Source organism: Anas acuta, chromosome 1 (genome assembly GCF_963932015.1).
Source record: "Anas acuta chromosome 1, bAnaAcu1.1, whole genome shotgun sequence".
NCBI lineage: Eukaryota > Metazoa > Chordata > Aves > Anseriformes > Anatidae > Anas > Anas acuta.
The window spans coordinates 111,068,562-111,074,561 of NC_088979.1; the positions used below are offsets into that span (position 1 = coordinate 111,068,562).

At 36.1% G+C, this 6,000-nt stretch overlaps 1 long non-coding RNA gene across 1 annotated transcript in view; it reads left to right on the forward strand.

Moving 5' to 3' along the window:
- LOC137850223 (uncharacterized) overlaps positions 1-4,777 on the forward strand; it is a 104,719-nt gene extending 99,942 nt beyond the window's left edge. Inside the window, exon 4 of the long non-coding RNA XR_011092380.1 lies at positions 2,861-4,777. This is a non-coding gene — a long non-coding RNA (uncharacterized lncRNA). The remainder of the gene's footprint in view (positions 1-2,860) is intronic.
- The last annotated feature ends 1,223 nt before the right edge of the window (positions 4,778-6,000 follow it).

Here is a 6,000-nt window from a genome sequence, read left to right on the forward strand (position 1 = left end):
CTGACTTTGCAGTAGTCATCCTCACCTCACCCATGTCCCTCTGGTGTGCCACTGTAGCCCGTCTGCACTCCATGAAGATATGGACAAGGGGTCACATTGAACAAATGGCACTTGACTGGCAAGAAGTTATGGACTCCATGTTTCATGCTGATATTGCTGGACTTTGTAAGAAACGGCCCAAGTGGCTGATAATGGCATCATCTGTTTTGTGGCCTAGCTTTCTCTCTGTAGCTATAATATCTGACCAGCTGAACTTTCCAAGATTTATTTATCCACAGAGTATGTCTATGAGGTGCACAGGTGTTGTTATTCCCATGGTATCAATAAGGAGAACTAACACATGAAGCTGCCTAACTGCTGCTGGCTCCATCATGATTTTGATCGGCCTAAATACCTGGCAGAGCTGGAGTATGGTGGCTATGCTGATAACACAAAATAACTGCAGCAGAGCAGGATATTGAAAATGGTTGCTCTAGAGTCACTGGCTTTCCTTTACTTGAATATGTTCTTTCCTGGCTCATCTTGAAACAAGCTTGAATGGTCATTACCTGCCTGTAAATGGATTGTCTATGGGCCTTGAGTTACTAGCTCAGGTTTAGCTTAATGGAATATTTTTGAGGAAGGAGTCTTGAAAGCTATGAGGAATAGGTCTAAAAATGTTCTGATAGCTTTAGGCTACTCTAAATGAGCAGGAAGTACCATTATGCAGTAATAAATATTTTAATTCTGTTGCTGATGGAAGTTTGGGTTTGGGGTTAATTACAGCAGCTATAGCAAATATTTAAATGCTCTGTGGTTTTCTGTCCATACCACAAATAACAATGCATTGTTTTCTCTGAAAGATACCATCAGTCACTGTCAGATGCATAGATTTTGTGAATATCTATAGGTAGAGTTATGTTTATATGACTACATCATTTATTTATTTTTTTAATCAACAGACTTCTCTTGCAGACTAGAGCACCTAAGTTTCTCCAAGAACCTTTCTTTCCTTAAGGATGCTCTCCATTTATCCTCTGGCATTCTACTAATCTATTTTACATATTTCTTTTTCTCCTAGTAATGGAGATACTAAGGGTGAAAATCATGACAGAAGACTCAAAAGAAATCATTTAGTTAAACCTCCAGGTGGCCATCAAAAATCTTGTTACAAATGCCTTTCCACTGTGCAAAAAGGAACAGATCTTCATTGTGACAGTCAGCTTTGATCAAATGTCATATCTGGGATTCCTTGTGCACAGCAGTGTTTTTATAAGAGCTATCATAATACTGCAGCTAACACTTCAAACTAACATTAAATGAAAGTCTGTGAGCTGGATGCATTTCACAATGGATAACATATCTTGTCATTCTCTGGAAGATGGAGATTTTAAGCTAAGAGTACATGCTTAAATAGTGTTTTGGCACCATCTAGATATTAGTTTCACTCTGACATTAATTTCTTCTGTGGCTTTGCATGAGTCACTTAAGCTCCCTTGATTTTTCTCAAGATCTGTTTATCTTTAAAACAGGGATAATGGTATTTTTTCCCCTCAAAGAGAATAGATTTCAGATAAATCAGGATTATTTTTATAAAACTTCAGAATCCATGACATTGACAACACGATACAAACTTATCTGTGATTTTGGACTTTTGTTAACTGAAAGCATGACATATTTTACTTCTCCATTCTGAGACTCTTTTGTTAAGTTATATTGTCTTGTTCATATTAATCGTTCTTGCCCTGCTTCAAAGATAACAAAGGGGACTTTTATTTTTTTTAAGGAAACCTCAGTATCGATGTCATAAGTATCATTTACAGAAAATACTTGTATTCAACTCCCCACATGCTTTTGCTTACATTTCAGCAAATGTATATATGGTGAACGAAAAGTCATTTAGAGATTAAAGGGAGGGGAGGGGAGGCGAGGAGAGGAGAGGAGAGGCGAGGCGAGGGAAAGGAAGAAAGAGGGAGATGATTCTAGGTTTAGGACTTTGGTTAACAAAGATAAATAACAAAATCTGTACCATTCAGTATCAGCTCTACTTATCTCGACCTCTAGTCACTTTAATTTTTTTGCACATCAAATTCAGAATTCAGGTATGAGTATCTGTATTTCTCTCTGTTGTTAATCCTGAAAAAATAAATCCAAATAATTCATGGTCTGTTTATGTGCAATTCCATCTATCATGATGGTACAAATTATGGGCATAAAATCTGTTGCTTATATCAGAATTTACAGGATTAGAGATTCATTCTTTTTCCTTAAGGACCATAATAAATTAGTGAAGTAACCTGAAAAGAGCTTTCTAAAGTGAGCTCATTTAAAAAAAAAAAAAAAAAAAAAAAAAAACTCATGATATACATACTTAAAGTAATAAAATAGCATTTATTTTATTTATGGTAAGCAGAAACCCTTAAAACAGAAAGTATGTGACTTTGAAGGTCAGTGTACTGATCATTTTTCTAGCTTATTATCAAAAGCACCGCAACTGGTATTCAGAGTTCAGGTATTTCCTTTTGAATAAAACAGTAATAGAAGTAGTTGAAGGGAACTACTCCGAATATACTTGCCTCTGCCAATGAATTTTGGGAATTAAACAAGTTAGGCTTATTGACAATCTGTGTTACTTTGGGGTGACAGGAAAAGCCACTTTCTGATATCAAATATGATAGGAAAATGCTGGTTTTAGTGTGAAGAAGATGTCAGGACCTAGAGGCCAACAGGACTCATGATGCTGTAGCAGTTATGGCAGAATCCGTAGAAGCATGGACTCCAGGGATACATTCCAGACCAAAACCTGGGTTTTATTTATTTTCTGTATATCACAATCAATTATGAATTAGTGCAACTAGTTAATCATCTTGCTTCATTTCAGATGAGGGAAAGAAGAGAAACCATCAAGGTAATTACATGAAGCATAGCGTGCTTGTAGCTGAACATGGCTTATAAAGCAAGGAAAATAATATTAAATGAGCAAGCAACGAGCAATGAGCAATACGCCATTGGGAACAGTTCCTGAAGAGTATGACTGTGTACAAGTGAGTACAGTTTTAAGGCTTCTTGGAAGGAAGTTATACCTGCTGATTGATCTCTTGCATTCAATAAGCCTATGTGCCCCAGTCTTCTTTCCAAGGCTTCTTGAATTTCTTTCGTGTTACCATTTAGTCAGCTAAATACTTTATTTCCCTTCTTCTCTCTTATCTCTTTCCCCTTTCTCCACCTATTTCCCACTCACTCTGTTAAATCATCTGGTTAAAATTAATCTTTATAAAACCCATTGAGATGCTGTTATGTTCATATCAGATTTATTTTTCATGAAATAGGCTTTTCTGTTCCCTGGTGCTACTCAATCTATATAAACGGGCTATTTTAGTCAATGAAAATTTTTATGGCTCCAGCAAATCAGACTAAAGAAGAATGCGACATATTAGTGAGGAGAGCCATTCAACATTATGCGATGCTTCCCTTAGGCTCCCAAACATGAAGCAGTTCAGGAGAGCTATCATATTTGATTGATATAGTCATATTTGAAATGAAACCCAGAGATGAACAAAATGATTGGGCATCGGATTAAAGGCTTTTCTTATGTAGGCTGAACATGATTTCTGTCAAAAAACTGAATTTGCCTTTCACTAGAAGGCTTTTTTAAATCTGTGGCCAGCAGAGCTGACTTCACAATTGATAAATGTCATACCTGTGTGCATATGCAGCTTCCTACAATAGAGTCGATTTGAGAGAGATCTTTAGAAGTCTTGTTTTGTGTCTGTGAAGACAATGGAAAGTTCTACAGCACATCTTTGGATGGCAATAGCAATGAAATACAGCTCCTTCACAGTGCAAATCTGGAATACTTGATATGATATTTTAGCCAAAAGAAGTGCAATATGCAAACTGACTTGAGGAAACTGTATGATGTTTGTGAACGGTCCAGCATATCATAAAACCCAATAGCAGCTTAGTTTCAAGTGTTTGAAAATGAAAGAGCTGAATAAATGTATGGACATCATCTCCTAGGACTGTGTAACCAAGCATTTGCATTTATTTCATTTTATCAATATATATGTACATATATATATAATATGGCTGTTTATTGACTAGTTTTGAATAAAAGTGTTCCTTTTTCTTTCTAAAGTTCTATTTTGATTTACTTTCCAATGTTTTGAGCATGCTTCCCCTTTTCAACACAGCCTGCTTTCTCCCTTTGTCTTTGGGTTTCTGTGGATTCTTCAAGGATGCCAGGAGAAGCAGCCAGAAGCTAATCAGCCCTAATGCTCTGAATTCTGCTTTACTCCATAGCTCAGCTAGCCAAATCCTAAAATAGACTACCTGGCATTTCCCTTCTAAGGAATCAAGAGCCCTCATAAGGGTTGTGAAGACAGAGGGTTTGTGATCTTCAATTATATTGGTGTATCACACAGGGAAAAATAACATGGGCGTGTAATATATGTTGGAAGGAGAAAAATTCTACTTATTTTACCAACTAGTTTGGTAATGTCAGAGTATATTTTCTTCGTTGATTCCTGGGCCATCAAATTTCAACATTATTTTGAAATATTATTATTTTGATTTTGAGAAGTACGTGTTTAAAACTGCTTTGACGTTAAGATTGTATTACAGCTTTGTCTTCAGAGAAGATAAATTAAGCAGAATAGCTTCTCAAATTAAAGAATTGTGGCAGTTAGATAAGCACATGTAGTGGTATAAACGCATGCAGTATCCACGTGAAGTTTCTCTGTGAGATTAAATTGTGAAGATGAGATGCACATTGTCAGATGATATCTGTTGGCAATTGAAGTGAAAGCTCTATGGAGTGTAGGAATGTGTTGTCAAAATTGGATGTACAAAATTGAAGACATACAATTTCTTCTTATTTTCTTCGGTTGTGGGTTTATAGTTTTTAGTTTTAATTTGTTTCTTCCTCCAGCTTCTGCTACATCTAAATTAGGTTACTGTTTGCTGATATATACTTACATATTTCACTGTAATTTTCACTGTTGTGATGTTAGAACTAATGCCATGTTCCTAGAAGTATTTCTGCACATAGCTATCTAATAAGATTGACAGGAGATCATTCAAGCCAAATAGTATTCTATATATATATATTTATGTTTTTAAAACATGAGTTTTGAAACTACCTCATGCAAGCAGAAATACAGAAGACCATTTATAGTGGTTCATCTGCTCTCCATGGTCCTTTTGTGCCATAGGAATGGAGATATTTACAGCCAAAATGTCCTCCTCAGGGACATCTGTGGCCCTTGAACCAAAATGCATCTTTTAACACTTATAAAAAGTGTTTAACACTTATAATACAAAAAGCTGAAACTGCTACTGAAGCCCTAGAAGACGGAGAGATGAAGGATGGAGGCATGTTTCTTAGCACATGAGCAGATGCTGTGTTGCTGCTGCCACCTAGGAAGCTATTCATTAATAGCACCAAAGGTTTGGTTTGCAAACAGCACACCACCATGGGAACCCGTGACTTGGAAAGTACGTGTTTGTAAAACCAGAGTTTTAGTACTGTAATGATGCCCATGAGAGATAAAAATGTTTACTAACATGGGTGTTGATTAATTTTTCTATCAAAGATATTGCAGTAATAAGCTAGTTACTTGCAGTAAACTTGACAAATCTGAGTTGCTGCTAGCTTCTTGATCAAGCCCCTATACATAACAAATATGAAAGCCAGGGCTGGAGGCAGGCCAAAAGAATAGTTGCGTGTTTCAGACTTCCACAGCACATCAGGCAGTGCTACAATTCCTGCCTCTTCCCACTCTCTACTTGAATTCCTTTTTGCTTAAGAAGATCCTTAATTTTAAAGCAGTTTGTTAAATCAAGGCCCAGAATATTCGGATTGTCTAGACTTACAAATTACACTTTATAATACATTTTAAAAATAAATATTCATAGAGGGCTAAATATTACACAGTTATAAGGGATTACTTTAGAAAATGTTTCGTTTCTCAGAATAAAACCTGTATATATACTCAGTTCTCTAGATAACAAGTTATTAAA